The sequence below is a fragment of the Corvus hawaiiensis genome, chromosome Z (assembly GCF_020740725.1).
Source record: "Corvus hawaiiensis isolate bCorHaw1 chromosome Z, bCorHaw1.pri.cur, whole genome shotgun sequence".
Taxonomy (NCBI): Eukaryota; Metazoa; Chordata; class Aves; order Passeriformes; family Corvidae; genus Corvus; species Corvus hawaiiensis.
The window spans coordinates 43,133,495-43,147,891 of record NC_063255.1 but is presented as its reverse complement, the minus strand read 5'-3'; the positions used below and the strand labels follow the sequence as shown (position 1 = coordinate 43,147,891).

The window sequence follows — 14,397 nt, the reverse complement described above, 5'->3', positions numbered from 1 at the left end:
TCAAATATTACCCTAAAGATGACTCTAGCTAGCTGGAGCAGGCCCAGAAGAGCCGTTGTGGGCCTCCTTCTCTTAAAATAAAACAGGTTATAGACCAAGGAAAAGTACCTGAGAGCATCACAAAAGTGGGCACAGCAGATTTCTGCTGCCAGGAGGGTGTCCTGCTTTCCTTATGGAAGCTGGCAGGAAGAAATGCTGCTGCTGCTTAGACCCTCAGTCTGAAAGGGAGGGAAATTATTTGTGACACAGTGCAGGAGGGCTTGTCACAAAATCAAAGTGCTGAAAATCACCAAAGTGATAATAAGAATGCTTATCAAGGAGTTCTTGCTTTGCTCCCATGTCATCCTTGCTGTGTCAGTCCCCTTGGCACTGTGCTGTAGGTATTTTTTGGTATCCTTACTATGATAGATCCCTCCACACAGCACAGAATCTCGTATCTTTCTTTCTTGTGATTGCTGAGCCTATTTTCACAGCAATACAAAGCAACAGGAAGGGAAAAAGAGTGTCTGGTATCTCTCTCACTCTGCTCTCAGTTAAGCTTTGTGCAAGGCAATGTAGACCAGAATTAATTACTAAATCTAATTATACTTTGTGTCTTGGAGATATTGATGATATTTTCAATTTCAAATTTATGCATCTGCAGCTTCTTTTTTTTTCTTTTCCTTCACTGCAGCAACAAAGCCAGCAAAGCTCTTAAACACGTGCCTATTTTAAGCCTGCCAGCAGTCCCTTTGACTTAATTCAGCTGAGTGGCCCAGGGCAATTGTTTAATATAAAATTCTCTCTGTCCTGATGGCAGTCAAAGTCATTGTGGTTTTGTCAGGGTTTTGAGGGAAGAGGAGGGAGGGAAAAGAGAAGAAGTTGTTTATTTCTGAAGCCTGGCATGACTTGGCCAAGCTCTTCTAGGTAAACTCTCAAAAGGGGGTTCTTGTATGTTAAAAATACTGGTGTCTCGGTACTTGCTTTCACCCTGAAAAAACTCTCTTTTTTATGTCATACTCATTCATTCCAAACAGTGTTAGAAGGTCTTGTTCATTCCCACAACACTTAATTACAATGAAACCACCGTTAGATCTGCCTCAGACATGCCTGTTTCTAATCTGGAGTATGTCCACACCCTGGCACTTTAGCATCCTTCCAGACTTCCTTATCTTAACCTTTTTTCCTTCCTTAAGCTCTTGCACTTTGCTGGTTTTTTATCCATTTTGCCAGTATTTACCTCACAATTTTTCCTTCCTTGATAGCCTTCCCCTGCTAAAATCTAGCTGGCAGAACCAATATGTTTGCCAACTTCATCACTCTGCTTTTGTGTTTTCCTCTTCTCTGTTCAGTGTCAGCCTGAACACTCTGAGCAGCTTGGGACAAGGATTTTGGCCACCCTTCTTTGTTTGTCCCCATGCTTGGACATCAGCATGCACTGCTGCAGTGATCACAGTGATACTTCTTTGATTGTGTCTCAGAGAGGTGTGCCAGTGGAAAACTCCTTGTTTGGCCTCCACTAGGACTAATTTGGGGGATAATTCAGCACCCAAAGCTGGACCACTGTGAGTGACCAGTGGAAAGGAGGGAACAAGGATCAGCACCACAGTTAAAGGGAACGTAGCCCTGACACTGATGAAATTTGGCTAATATGGGGCAACCGTGGCCCATTTGGCTTGCTGAATATCACCTCATAAACTCCTGATCCTGGGACCCTCCTTGGCTCTTGAACTGAAATCTGCACCTTCTCATCCTTATTTTTTTTAATATATGGATGTTGTAATGAATTCCCATCTAGCAACAGTGCGTTTGTTATTCTCTGTTCTGAAAAATGATGATTACTAGCATGCTTCTTTCCTAACAACCAGCTTCCTCTTGTAGCTGTCACTCAGTTTGATTTGCTTATACCACAGATTATCAATGTCAGACTTATTCCTGCTGGTGAAACCCAGTGCTTGACATCCTGGTATCTCAAAATACACAGAAAGGATGAGGGGGCTATTTATAAAACAGATAGTAGCCAAAAAAGCTCGTACCCAGTGTGAACTGACAAAGAAAACAAGGCATACTTGAAAGAAGTGATGGCAAAAGAGTCCACCTGTCTTTAAATTCAGTATTAAATTGAAATTATGAACGAATCTGTCCCTGATATTACCATGTGGTAATATGCATGAATATCTGTTAGTCCTTTGTCTCATTTGAAATGCTCTTCTGGTTTTTCATAAATTAATATTTGGTCCCCAGCACTGAAGATGCTGGCATAAGGAATCTGCATTAAATTTTAAGATTACCTCCATCAATTTTAGCAATCTCCGCTTATTAAATGTATTATGTAAACAGTTTTAAAATGCCATTGCCTAAGAATTTCTGAAATACCTTTGAGCAGGTGCATTGCAAGCTGATTTCACCTCATTTTGGAGGTTTGGGAGAGTGGGATTTTGGGCAGCAGGGGCAGGGGAGGTGCAGAGTTGTTACTCATTTGCAGAGAAATAGTCCTTTCTCAGCTCACTCACAGGTCAAAGCTTGCAAAAAACACCAGAGAATTGCAGTGGACTTTGCCAGATAAATAATCAGTATAACTCCAGCCAGTCTTCAGAAAGTAGATTTTCATTCAACCAGGTATTTAAAAGAAGGAGAGAGAGATTTCTAAATTTGAATACCTGTGATTTAAAAGTATTCACATTTAACACAGTATTTTAGTCCTAGTGATTATTCAAAATGAAGTTTTATATTTTCCTTTTGCTTTCCAGAGTTGTGAGTTTTCCTTGTATTTCTACCCCTTTTTGGGTTGAATTCTGCTGTCTGCACCTCAGTGACTGTGTAAGGAAATTTTCTCTCATGCAGACACGACCAATGTAAACTCTAAGAGCAATTTCTAGACAGTTTTGAACATTATGCCCATAATACTTTTTATCAGAAACACATAAGAATTGCAATTCTGCTATCTCTGTGAGGATAATATTAGCAGAGTTCTCATCATCTTTGCACTGTCCTTACTGGAGCTTTAGCTTTGTGTTAAGAGCTCTTCTGGAGGCATTCCATAAAATTAAATGGAGATTAAAACTAATTGGTTTCTATGTAAGCCACTGTAAAAAACTTGAATAATAAGTTGAGGAAATTGTCTTTTTGAAAGGATTTTTTTTTCTCCCATTGAAACATTTTATCACAAAGGAGTTATTTTCCTCTCCCACCCTATATAATTTTTACTAGTGGCAAAGAATCATTCACTGTAAGTTTCAAAAGAAAACTGTAAACAACGGAAATAAGAATCAAAGTAGTTATTGAGCATCATTTGTATCCCCAAAGTTTCAGTGATGCAAAAGCCAATTACAGGAGCACTTCCAGTATCTCATTTATTATATTTTGGTGGTATTAGTCATGGTGAGTTTCTGGCTAGAAGGATGAAAAATGCAGTTTTCATATTTAATATCTGATATTTAAGCTTTGAAAATCCCACAAAAAAAATTGAGTGAGGAGGTGATTCAGTGGTGTAACATGGGACAGGAAATCGCACAGCTTTTAGAAGCCAAATCAGTGCATTTTGTGACCTTGGCTATTGTCCATTGGTGCTTATCTGAAAGCCTGTATGGGCTGGATTCCTCTGCTTAGGAGCAACTTTAGGAAGAACCTTTTCTTTAGTCATTCCCCTTTGTCTGCAGAGAGATTATTTCCATAGTGAGGAAAATTAGGAGTGCTGTAGGTTTTTCTGCTGCTGACCAAGTCTTTGCAGCAAGGTCTTCACTGGGCCTTCACTGGTTTTCGAGTCTTCTCATCTCTGCCTCTGTTTCCTTGTGGAGTATCTGAGTCTTAGTATTCTTATCTGAAAATGCATTTAAAAGGGATTAGCTGAGGCGTGGGAGTCAAGACACTTTTGAAATGCATAGCATTATAATCTGAAATAATTCAGTGCCCCTGTTAGGAATAGTTTTTAATTTAATCTACTCGTAATGAAAAGTGAGAAATATGATGCCAAGGGGAAAAATACTTACATGTCATCAGGTAAAACTTAGGTAGCTACTTAAATTCCTAGGCTTCCTGACATTCTATTTTACTTAGTTGATCTTAGCTGTTAGGTTTGCCCAGTTTGCCCTGTTGCCCAGTCCAAATATTTGTCTCGTGTTTAAATTGAACCTGATTACTTTTAAGTAATTTGCCGGTGCTTTGTTTCCTCACTGTTTAATCAGTGAATCTGATGACTATTCAGATTTTTTTTCTCTAAGATATATGAATATTTTAAATGGAAATCCTTGCTGGAAGGTATTTGTATATTTAATATCACTAAAGGATTACAAACTGCCCTGTGAGCCAGAAGGGGAGAGGCAGACATGCTTTCTCAGATCCGTGAGATCCTCAACATTCTGTAGGAGAACCTTCAAGTTTTTTTAGGAAGAGGAAAAAGAAGCAGACTCAATTCATCTTTGAAAATTGCAGTTATTAAAGAAGAAAAAAGAGGAAAAAATAAACCTGGTATTAATTAAAGCAGAACTTCGGAGGAAAACAGTAATCTTTTCTGCATCCCAGCTGCTTACAGGAGTACATTTGCTAGTGCCAGACTGGTTACAGATAGGAACCATCCTCTCATGCTAATTTAGGTGGTTGAATAGCTGCCCAAAAGCCTGGGGCTATTTAGATAAAAGTAGGTAGAGTTATGCAGCGATGACTGAATTTGAATCTGTTGTGAGACTCATCCTTCACTCACTGAATGTCCTGAGCAGAAATAACCCAAGCTTACAAATACAGGGTACACCATGCAGGTGACTGCTGCAGCAACCTGTAGGAACTACTGGGCTCATGTTTTCGCATAGAATTCTCTATATTAAACACTGTTAACTTCGGGCAATACACTTTAAACCAGTCTCTCATGCCTTTTGGAAAAGAGCATTCAGGGGGACATTTTTCTTCTCAGAGATCTTCCAGTGCCATGCAGGGTTTTAGTAAAGTTTCAGATCCAGAATCTTCACTGTGTTATAGATCTGATCGTGAGGTCTGTAGGCATGACCTGGAATCCCCTCCCTTTCCAAGCTACAATTTGTGTTCTGACTGTTGGAGGGAGTTTGAGGTCTGACTCTCCAGTGTTCAAAGTCATCCTGACAGAGGCTGCTGTAAACACATCTGTGGCTGGCCAGCCAGCCTTCCCTGTTTGCACTGGGTCTGGCTGGGGTGGAGGTAATTTCCTTTAGTGTAGAAGCCCATAAGTTGCTGAGGTTTTGTTTTGTGGCTGGACCAGTGTTGTTGAGGTTTTTGCTCTCTGTGCCTCCCCTGCCTCCTGCCCCCACAGAGAGTAGGTTGTAGGTTTTTGGGGGATGACCTGTGCTGACCAAAGGGTTTTCCACAGCACATGGTGTCATGCCCAGCAATAAAACCTTGGGTAGGGGAAGGGGGAGAGTGGGTGTTGTCCTACAACTGGCATAAAGCTTTCATTGACTGTGATATTTATTAGGAAGGGTAAACACAAATAAATATATTCTGTTGTGAAGCCGTTACAGCCCAGGCAGTCTGAAGCTTTTTAGAATTGGTAATTTATAAAAAGCTAGTACAGGAAAAGAGTTGTATCATATTTCACTCCTGTACTGGAATTTTATCCTGCATTTTAACTTTTACCCAGTGGTCAGGTTATGGCACCATGTGGTGGCTGCCAGTCTCCGCTGGGACCATCTCCATCACTCCTTTTACTTCTCTCTGAAGCCCCTGTTCCAGATTAGCTTCACATTTCACCTGTTAAACTGGTGAGTCCTGTCCACATGGCTGAGGATCACCCTGGAACATGGGGGCAAAACAAATCCTTGTTTTTCTTTGCTGTGACTGCCACCACTAAACACAAACTGAAACCTGTTTTTGTTCTCTTAAGCGAGGTAATGGATAGTCAGCAGTGAATTTGAATGCTGCCCTACAGGCAATTAACTGTAGATTGCTCTAACCTTGTTTTTCCCACTGGCCATAGCAGTCCTTGACACTGATTTGCCACCTTCTCTTTGGATGCCTCCATGGAACCGAATTTAAATCCTCTTCCAAGTCCCACATAACTTCGCCTGCTTGATGCCTCTCTTCTGCAGTGTGTTGTATCCACTTGTATCATCTCTCTGACCATTCAGGCCTGTCTCATTCCATCCTTTGACTGAGTTTCTCATAATCATCTCTGTTTTCATTTGTGTTGCCAAATGTGGGAAGCTGTTCATGACGTTGTCCTCAGAAAGTTCTTGCTGGTGTAGTGGAGAGGGACAGGATGACCTTTGGAGGTCATCCTTCCCCTTCCAACCTCAGCCTTTCTGTGATTCCACTTGGAAGAGTTATCCTCGACCCCTTGTTCAGTAGTTTTCAGCATTAGCTGTGCATAATTAGAGCTGACTGTCCATTTTAGTTAAGCACCAGTCCCACCTCATCAATAATTACTCTAGCACTATAGAAGGGGAATTATCTCGTTGTGAGCACCATTTGCCTAAATGAGTTGTCATATTTCCCTCTAATTTACACCCTGTTGCTTTATTGTATTGGATCAGAAATGCCCCTAGGCTGAGGAGTTAACTTATTATTCCTATTTGGAAAATATTTCATATATTAGCACAACCATTAAGAAACAAGCAGCAGATCATCTCTGGCTGTCATGCCACTATCACCACGTAGCTGTGGCCTTCCAGAGGAGTATTGCTGCAAGTTTGCACGTGGTATCCATGTGTTCACGTGCTGACAGATTCTGGAAAGCCAAAATGAAAGCTCAGCCCTAATCGAGGCTGAAGGGCTGCACCTGCACTGTCCCCCATCCTGTTGTCACCCAACAAGCTGCCTCAGACCACGGGGGCATTTTGAGACTCTGACTTCATGTGTTGCCAAGAGGATTTCCAGAGCTATCAAAGGCTGATATGCACTTTTGCAGGTGGTGGTTCCCTCTTGCTCTCTGGATATTGGAAAAATTTTTGAGGTAACAGAGGACGTGGTTTGGGAAGTGTGACTTCATATGAATGTGTGTGTCCTACTTTAAAGTTTTGGATAGTAAAAATGGCGGGGTCTCATTTAACCTGAAAAGAAAGAGGAATTATTTATTTATCTCTGAACTGCTGATTAGTCCTTGTAATACTCAAGATGTTTAAGCAGCAACACGGAGCAATAGAAGCATAACAGTGCTTAGAAATACAGAATTCAAAGCTGTGCTGTTGACTCCTCAGGAGCCTGTGTTCAATAACTGTACTTCAGAAGGATGAGGATACTTTAAGTTTGTTCACTGAGGGGTTTTATAGACTTGTGGTGTCTACAGGTGATCAGTTGTAATGTGAATATTCTCTATTCTGTGTGTATTCTGTAGAATATATATAGTAACCTGTAAATGTGAACACAGCTTTTCTTTTAAAATCTATTTTCCTTCCTTTCCTTGAATGTAACAAGTAATATTAAAACCAATTCTGCCCTGGTGCTGCTTGTGACTAAGTTAATTTTTTAAGGGAATCCTTATGAGTAAAATCTTAGTACTGGTGTTAGGATTGAACACATTTCTTAGTCGCAGGCATAATGCTAAAGAAAACTTGAATTATCCTTGGCTCCACTTTGAGCAATGAATCCCAGACAACTTCTAGAGCTTCACCTTTACCAGAGTGCAATCAGTGTTGCCAAGGAGAGTTCAAGGGTTCTCTGGGCATTTGTAAATAGGACAGAGGAGAGAACTCTTTCATCTTACCTGGGCAGTTTGCAGTGGAGACATATGTGAGAAATCTGTAAGAATTCCAGCAAAAAAACCCCTTTCAGCAGCATCCTTGCATCTGTGTAAGGAACAGTTTAAGCCCAGAGTTACAAATACATTGAATTTACAGACACAGAAGCCACAAGCTGCAATGCAAACAGACCTGTGTGTCCTACCTCATTAGAAAAAAGCAGTTTTGTGTGTTGTGTGAGCCAGCTGGTTTATTAAGCAAAAGCTGGAACCCCTCCCTTTTCACGTCTTTTAGTTTCTCTGCTTCATGCTGGAGCAGCCAGCAGAGAGTCTACCACCAAAGAAAACGTGGGGGTTCAAAGCAGGAGACAAAAATCTTGAACAGAAATAGTCTTCCAGAAAATGGTAAATTAGTGCAGAAAGAGATCCTGTGAACAAACTGCCCTCTTCTTTAAGGAAAAGTTAAATTCTGCCTCACTCTGATCTTCCCCACGATGTGTTGTGGCTGTATAAATATTTCGTGGGAATCAACAGAAGGTTGGTGTTTCTCCCCTGGATCGTGTTAAATATTTACATTCTCAGCCTCTCTCCTTTCCTTGTTCAGCAAGGACAAGCAAATTTAGCAGGACTGAATGTAAGTCTTTGCAAATCGCTTTCTAGTACACAGAGATATTTTTCCTTTTCTATCCTCTCTCAGTTCTGAAACTGCAGCTTCCTTGTAGAAAAGAGCTTTGGGTAGTTTCTGATGTCTTCTAGTGTTTTTAATGTCTGAATGAATCTGGGTGTCCATGGGGTCACATTGCCCTTCTCAGAATGAAAATCTGTCAGTTTTCAGGTGAAACCAATAGTTTCATCCCAAAAGGAATTTTAGGGAGCATGGATGGACAGACTGGGATGGGAAGTGTAGTTTAAGCTTAGCAGCAGTGAACATGAACTGTGCTCAGTGCAAGCTCAGCTTGAAAACAAGGCTCTGTCCAGAAATGCTTTGGGTTGTGAGACATTTGTTTCACAACTGACCTTAATGTGCTCACTTTTGGTTAAGTTGCTCAGGGCACAGCTCAGGGTGTGTGATGCTCTGAAAAAGTGATGAAAAATTGTCCTACAGAGCCCTGCTATTCCATAAACTAACTAACTTTTACACTTCATTTGTACTGAATATTGCTGCTGTGGCAGTGTGGCCTCTGGAGAGAGCAAATTCAGCCTAGCAGTTAAAAAGGGAAATTTGCCAGCCTATTCCAGCCACTGAAAGCGGGAGAAAGCCAGGCAGTACTTCCTTCCACCTCTGTTTTATTGTCTGTAGAATGAATATGACTACCTGAAAGTGATAGTTTGATATTTTAATACTGGTACACCTTGCTAGAAAGGTGTAGAAAGCTTTGCATGCTGCCCATAACTTCAGTAAACTGACAGAAGCAGAATTGTTTATCTGTGATGGTCAAAGGACCAGATTCCTTCAGGATATCTTCTAAAGCAGTACCAGGTATGCGTTTTACTTCAGGTAGCCTGCCTGACATCTGTTTGTAGATTATTACCCCTTTCAGCAGTGGTCATCAATCACTGGGTTTTCCTTAATGGTAGGGAATGAATGATAGCCAGAGGCAACAGTGATTTGTCTTTCCTTTGCTTTGCATTTCACTTCCCTGTGCTGAAGAAGTCGCACAGCTCATTCTGCTTCAAGGTTGGCTCAGTCTTCTAGACAAAATGATCATGATCAAAGCTTCACTTCAGAAAGGAGTTTGAAGAGGTCATTAAAAAGGACAGAATACCATTCCTTGATTTTTAAACTTTGCCAGTCCTCAGTTAATTTTTGTGGTTTTACAAATGTATTCCCCCTTCCAGAAAAAGCTTTGAATTTTGTTTTTTGGTTGGGGTTTCTTTTTGCCTGAATTTTGTTTCGTATTTTGCAATTGATGAGTTACTGCTGGTTGATTACAATTTCCCTCTGCCTTGATTTGTTACCTTTCTCTATTTCATCCCCTTACATCCTCCTTCTGTCTTATCCTTGGGGGTCTCTCCACCAGCACCTCTCAGGGCTTTTTGGCAATAGCAGCTACCAGCAGCTCTCAGTTCTAACTCCTGTAATTCATGTTGGTTACCCAAGTTCTAGGATAGAACTTCATTGCACTTTTCATGCTGACAATGACGTTTTTCAGGTGACCATGGCACTCACCCATAAAGTCAACAGAAAGTATGGGAAGTAACAGGAGGCAGAAGCTGTGTAGCAGCACACAAGGGCTGTTAAATGATACAAGGAAGAGAAAATACATCTTGGAAGAACTTATCATTTATCTCAGTGGATTAGCTGAAGTGAGACAAAGTCTTTGAAGGCTGAGAGAATTCTGGCAGTGAATATCCCAGGTGGCTGAGGCTGAAGGTCTGTCCCTTTAGGAAGTCAAGGTGCCCACAAAAGGTGTTGATGTATCTTGTGGGTTTGACATGTACACTCTGTGAAGACAGACTGGCAAGATGGAAACCTCATCTGGGACACTCCAAGGCTTTTCTGACCAAACATTTTTTGCAGTATGTGCTAGTGCCTCATCCTATCAGAAACAGTGCTGTAAACAGAATCTATTTCATTACCCACTGGGGAAAATAATTGCCTTCTATAGCTGTCTGCTTCTGATAAAATCCAGTTATTGGACCTGTGAACCTTTCCAGATGGAGCAGTAGGAAGATGAAACACAACATCTGATGCGGTCCTGGAACTGGGCTATCAGTCCACTGAGAGTTCACTATTCCATGTGTAAAACTCCAGCCACCTGCAGCAGGTCTGTTCTGTTAAATCCACTACCCCACAGCACAGAGCAAATGGTTTATTATTTAGAATGTTTTCAAGGGCAGTATTTTCTCACTGTCTTTTGGACACAGATCAGTAAAAAGATGACTTTTTAGCAGTGAACCGAATCCTGGATTTCAGGCTTTATGTGCCCCTTGTCTCGTGTCACTGTCGTGATGCAAACTCCAGTACAGAAGGCACGAGGGCAAAGTCCTCTGCTCTCACAGTCTCCTGCCCAAGCAGGTGTGACCAGAAGAATTTTGGCTCCTGCTTTCCTCTGATGCAGCTTGGCTTATGATCACTCAGCACAAATTGTTGGAGTATTTTGCTGGCTCCCCAAAGGGAGCTAAGAATACTCTTGTAAGGTGTCTCGAATTGCTGAAAGTTGTTCGCAGGAACAAGACAAATATCCACAAATCCTATGCTTTAGGATAACCAGGGGTGGTGGTTGCTTACACCTGATTGTGGATCTCTGCCTGGAAGTTTAATCCTGTTACTTTTGAAAGACATTTTTATACCACATTAAAGATTTTCGGAGTGCTGTGCAACAATATAGGGGTGTTTAAAAGTGTGCACGAGGACGTTGTGCTGTTGCCAACAGCATTTCCCAGGCAAGAATAATTTTTTTTCTTCCCCAGTGTGTTATGCTTTATAGCTTGGTTCACTTTATAAGGGCTCCTGGCAGATCTTTAAACTCTGGGATACATCCAGAAGAAGCAGCCAAAGTAAAGCTGTGCCAAACCACAGCTACTGTGCTGTTGATTTGTTCATTTTTATTACAGGCACAAATTACAGTATTTAGCAAGCAGTCATTCCCTGACATTTGCAGCAGTGGCTGAGTTTCTCAATGTCTATTATTAAATAAAAATTATAATAGTAATAAATAGTCATAAAACGTCATGAAAAGCATAAAGCAAGTCTTGGAACTTTGTACAACAAATAACTTAGATGTGATCTGAACCAGAATCTACTCTGAATTTGGGGTTTTTTCTGCTTTTGTAGAGAAAGAGAGAATTTCAATTTTTTTTTTTTTTTCATGGTCTCCTTTTAAAACCTCATATGTCTTGTGTTTGGGAAGAATCAGTAGCCCAGTTTCCTCCCAGTATTCTAGGACCACACCAGAAACTGTGTATGTACACATATATATACACACACAAATATTTATATTTAAGCCAGACATTAAAATATTTTAAGCTGATTTACAGGATGTCTCCAGAGTATTGAAAAAGCATGGGAATATTCATGATTTCCCATGATGACATGATTCTTACTCAGCTTTCTCTGAGGATAGTGGGGAGGGGGTGGGGCAGACAGCTGGATGGGAGACAGCAGCAGCTTTTTAGTACATGCTACCAAAAAAAAATGTAGGATTCTCTTTGCATGGAGACACAATGTTTAAAGGAGAAAAAGAAATGCATTTTGTGTCTCCTCAGGTTCTCTGATTGTAAATATTTTGACTAAACCTTTGGGGTGTGGATGTGGTACTTCTTTTCAATCTCCTCTTGTGTTTTTTCTTCTCACTTGAGGGTTCATTGAAATATACAAAAATTGGAGTAAGAGATTGGTCAGGCTCTGCTTGCAAGAACAGGGAAGAGTCTTCCCTAGAGCTCTCTGCGCCCTTTATTTCTTATTAGAAGCTAGTCAGATTTAACAAACCCACACCCAGTGTTTTAAATCTTTCATCTCTTACTTGTTTCATCTCTTACTTTCAAATCTTACAGTCAAAATAAAGGGGGTTTTTTAGTGTGATTAGATTTCCTGCTTCAGAATCGGAGAAGTCAAACCTCTTACATTTCTAAAAGCAGAGAGAAATCCTTTCAGGGTGATAAAGCTGGGTCGTTATGTGAAAAGGGAGACTGAGTGCACCAACACATTTTCCTGTCATTTGTGCGTCTTTTTAATGGGCAAAAATCCGTATTGGCAGCCTTGTGCGTCAGCCCTAAGCCTGTGTAATTTCAATCTTGCCTAAACTCTGTTTTCCTTGGAAGAATTACCATTTGTCATCACTCTGAAACAGGACAGAATCTTCCAGTCTTGTTAAAGCTCGTTTGACTTTCCCAGGTAGTTTTTGCAACAGGAAAGCAGAGGGTGTGTGTATGTGTGTGTGTGTGTGTGTGTCTGTGCGGGGGTGTAACTCAACTTTCTGACCCACAAATATTTGTCAGAATGCTCTCTGTGTTTGCAGAGGCTGCTCTTCTTGTGTGTGAAGGTCAGGCAGCCTCTGAGCCCAGCTCGTCCCTCCCCAACACCTCTGTAAGACATTAACTCAGCAAGAATGAATGAAGAACTAATTCAGGAGAATAAATGACGATTTAGAGGAGCTGCAGGTTGGCTGGGAACACCAAATGGCACCATCAGCCTGACAAGAGGCCAGTCCTTCTCCTGCCTGTCTCTCCAGCTAATTGTGCCCTCCCAGGACAAGGGCAGCGTGGAGCTACCACCAAGATGAAACAAGATCAGCAGAAGATGCAGAAACTGCAAGTTTCTGGCTGGTTTTTAATCTTTCACAAGGAAAATTGTTAAAAGCAGCCTGGAAAAGGGCAGCGTGGTGGGGACCTGTCCTCCCCCTTCTGTGGCAACCAGAGGGTTGAAATGATCTCTTTTGCAATTGTCACAACATCAGAGGTTTAGTTTTTCCTGGGGAGTGTTTCTTCCTAGCTGGAGGCTTATGTGAAAGAGATTTCTACAGAATAAAGCATGGATACAGTGAAAATCCAATGTCTTGCTCTTTTCCCAGAGGGTGGGAAAGAGACTTAGCTTTACAAACATTTGCAAATCTCTGTTTTCTCATTAGTTGAGTCAATTGAGCCACTGATTTCAGGCCTTCTGTGTATGTCTTGTATGGGAGGAGAGAGGAGCTGGCTGAAGAGGGGAAGAGAAGTTTCCCATAAAAAGAGAATTATAGCACAGGGAAACAAAGCTTGAGCCTGAGATGCAGGAGTTGAAGGGAAAAGAGAGTACAAAAGCTGTGTATATCTGAAAGGAAAAGATTAAACACACTGAATTCCACCAAGGAAAAGGCACTGAAAACTCAAACAAAATTTGAAGGAAAAAAAAAAAAGCCAGAAGAAGGAGTAAGAAATTCTAAGGTCACAGTATAAATTGCTTATCTCTTTCTGATTTCAAGCAATAAGTGATTTGATCCACATGCTTCCAAAGAAGCCTCTAAACCTGAAATTCTTTCATAGATTTTTGCCTGTTAAATGAAGAGCAGGGAAGATGCTGACAGGAATGGCAGCAGGGAGTATTCCAGCTGCCTCTGAGCTAATTTTACAGGCACACTGGAACAGGAGTCATGGGTCCACAAGTCACTCATTAGCCCCAGTGCCTGCTAGTCCTGAGTATTTTATTGTTGACAACACTTGTGGCTAGTTTTAAGTCCTTTCCCCTTACCAGTTGCTGGTCTGTAAAAATCAGGGAAGAAAAAGCTGTGCCTGCTTGGCACACCTAAAAATAAACCCACAAATCTTTTTTTAACTTTACAGCTAGGACTTTTCTCTCCTTTTTAGAGAAGGGGAAAGAAAAGAGTGACACAGATGAGGATTATAGCTTGTATTATGGAGCAATCTTCTCATAAGCATGTATAACATCCAGTTCACTTGTCATCTGAGCTTTTTTTTTGATTAAATACCCATCTCAGAGAAAGTCATTGCTACTTGCTGATGAGTAGCTTTTGCAATGCTTGGCATCGGGTTGGAAATTGCTAAGTGTGCTGTACCTGCTATAGTCCTCAAGGCAGGCTATGGCAAGTAAAAATTTCTGTCTAAATTACAAATTAAAAATAATACGGAAATTAAAAACCTACTGCTAGGAAAAAGTTCTTGTCCAACAGCAGTAACCACTCACTGTTTTGTGGGGTTTGTTTGGGTTTGTTTCATTAAGTGACCTGGCAAAGCATGTTTTTCTGGTTAAATTCCTTCACCATTCACAACATCCTGTGTGTTTAAAAACATTATTCTCTGCTGTTGGGTGATACGCTGAGATGCAACTACAGGCGAGCTCC

The 14,397-nt window shown here is 41.1% G+C and overlaps 1 protein-coding gene across 2 annotated transcripts in view; it reads left to right on the top strand.

Moving 5' to 3' along the window:
* The window catches only part of MARCHF3 (membrane associated ring-CH-type finger 3), an 85,705-nt gene that overhangs the window by 1,883 nt on the left and 69,425 nt on the right, over positions 1 to 14,397 (top strand). The window lies entirely within an intron of this gene.